Here is a 3,008-nt window from a genome sequence, read left to right on the forward strand (position 1 = left end):
GAGGAGAAAAAAGATAAAAAGGTGAGCAAAATAAAAAAAAAAAAAGATAAAAGTGCTGAGAACAGAAAGAAGCCAGTAGTTTCCATGCAACAAACCATACATTTCCCAAGCCAGGGACAGGCAAAGAAGTCATTTTCTCATAGAGTGTTGCTGCCTTTGCCCCACAAGACCCCCCAAAAAAAGCCCTGATGCCATGAACTCCCCAGCACCAATCTGGCCAGGACTTACCTTGTGGATCAAACACAACACCTGGAGTCTTCCAACATCAGCTCCTCAGCCAAGATCCACCCAGGCAGGGCGAGAGGGGGACGAAGAACTCCTCTTCTACCAAACTTGTGACAGCCCTGCACCAACAGCCATGTCAGTGGGTCATAGAGGATTCCTCTCTAGGTGGTTTTTTTGTTAACTTTGTCACTTTTTTTTTTTTTTTTTTTTTTGCATAAGCAAGCCCCAGGAAAGCTGCAGTCATGTCATGATTGCGTAAGAGGAGGTGACATGTGGTGACAGAGCAGGCAGCATCACTGGGCTGGGGGGGTCAGGTGGCTCCTGTGAGCAGCACAGCAGCTTTTTGAGCTTCCCGTTAGCATTTACAACCAAAAGGCAGCAAGGGGGGGGGGTTAGCCTCACTGCTGAAGTTCAAAAAGCAGCTGTAGGTGTTTAGTCACTCAGAGCTGAGCACTGTGCCCCACTGAGCTGCTGGAGGAAGGAGCTGCAGCTCAAGGGGGGACACAGGGATGCCCAGAGGATGGAGGGCACTGGTGGGATGTGGAGAGGAAGAGGAGGAAGGTTTGAGCTTGAGGGGTGCAGCTAGATAAGCCTCAGTTTAAGTAAGAGGCTGGGCAAGAGACAGCTAAATAGGGAGATTCAGGGCTGTGCAGATATGTTTCACTATTGATGAGTCAAGTATTGGCTCACAGCAGATGACTGTGCTGAACACAGTCACAGTTCATCAACTGAATTTTAGGGGTTGGAATGGAGCTTAGAGATCATCCAGCCCCAACCCTACTGCCCTGGGCAGGGACACCTCCCACCAGAGCAGATTGCTCAAGGTTTTATCCAACCTGGAATGAAACACTGCCAGGGTTGGGGCAGCCACAGCCTCCATGGGCAACCTGGGACAGTATCTCACCACCCAAGAAGGATGAGGGGGATATGGATTTGGACTGCCAGGATGATATAACACTTAGCAGGGTTCCCCCTCCTCTGGTGTTGGAGGTTTTTGGAATTGGGATGGATTTTGATTCTATCTCTGCAGTCATGTGCATTTGGTCAAGGATTTTGGCAGGACTCAACCCTGGGAAATAGTTGGCCTGAGGGGCTGGAAAGCTCTTTGGTCCCTTCTGTCACGCCTGAGCCATTGTTTCAGAGTTGGCAGCAGCTTCTGGTATTAAAACACTCTGACATCTGTGGTGTCAGTGCTGTCACCCTGGGACTGGGGGGTGCCAGGTTGCTAGGCTGAAGGATGATGCTATTCAAGCAACTCAAGATGAAATGGGGGCAGCACAAGAAGCATGTGGTGTTCTGACTGCAGTAGGAAGCTTTTGGAGCAAGGCAGAGGACAGGGAGCATTTTCCACTGGGTTATTCATACCCAGAGGACACCCAAAGAGTGCCTTTTGCCATTTCCCAGCACAGGGAATTGTGTGGGTGAGGCAGGAATGAAGGTGATGTGGGAAGGTTGCAAAGTACAGGGAGAGGGACTGAAACTGCTTCACATGGAGACCATGCATCAAGCCCAAGTGTAATCAGAAAGGTTTCACCCTTCACTCCAAGAAAGATATTGAGTTGCTGGAGTGTCCCCAGAGAAGGTCAACAGAGCTGGAGCACAAGTCTGATGAGGAGAGGCTGAAGGGTCTCAGCCTGGAGAAAAGGAGGCTCAGGGAGGACCTTCTTGCTCTCTACAACTCCCTGCCAGGAGGTGCAGCCAGGTGAGAGTCAAGCTCTGCTCCCAGGGAACAAGGGACAGGATGAGAGCAAACAGCCTCAAGTTGTGCCAAGGGAAGTTTAGATTGGATATGAGGGAAAAATCCTTCACTGAACAGGTAGTGAAACCCTGGCACAGCTGCTCAGGGCAGTGATGAAGTCACCATCCCTGAAAGTGTTCAAAAAACATATAGATGTGGCACGTGAGGACATGGTTTGGTGGTGAACATTGTAGTGGTGCTGAGTTGATGGTTGGACTTGATGACCTCAGAGGTCTTTTCCAACTGTAATGATTCTGTGATTCCTCTTGTTGCTCTCTAGGGAAACTCTTCTTTCATCCTCCCTGTCCCTGTTCTCACCTTCTGGGCTTTCACAGATGCAGATTACACTTTCTGCTCAGCAGAAATCACTCATTACTCTCCATTCCAGCAGTGAGCTGAGGCTGAACTGAGAATCTTCTCTTTCCAGGTACAGATTTCTATTGAGACAGAGAGTCACATTCTCAAAACCTTATCTCAGCTTAAAGGAACAGATACTTTTAGATCCTCTTGATGTGGGAGCTGAGGCCTGAGAGATTCTCTGTTTCTATGATAACAACTAGTGTAGGAGCAGAGGCACAGACTCTGTCCCTGTGTGCATGAACACACAGACCTGCACACACATGTCCTTGTGTTCAGGTGTGTACAGACACACACCAGGGCATAAAGATGCCTGACATGCCCAAAGTGCACCAGAGATGTTATCCTGCAGTTTGAAGAGTCAAAGCCAAAATGGCCAAAGGGAAAATACAGATTAGATTTATTCTGACCTTAAGTCATATTGTCTTTTGGACACTGTTCAAATGGAGCATTTACATCCTCCTTCCATTGGCTTGGTGGGAAGAATGACCTCCACAAATTCCCATCACTGAATTCCTTCTTCATCTGAGCTCTGCCTATGAAATTAGTTTTCCCTTACATTGGTCTAGAAGAGTCTGTGGCTGTGCTAAGGTATCTTGATCCCCATTACAGAGAGATAACTATGGAAATTGTTATCTCTCCATCAGTGTGAGCTCCTATTTCCATCTAGTCCAGCTGGGTTTTTTTG

The sequence above is a fragment of the Acanthisitta chloris genome, unplaced genomic scaffold (assembly GCF_000695815.1).
Source record: "Acanthisitta chloris isolate BGI_N310 unplaced genomic scaffold, ASM69581v1 scaffold25416, whole genome shotgun sequence".
Taxonomy (NCBI): domain Eukaryota; kingdom Metazoa; phylum Chordata; class Aves; order Passeriformes; family Acanthisittidae; genus Acanthisitta; species Acanthisitta chloris.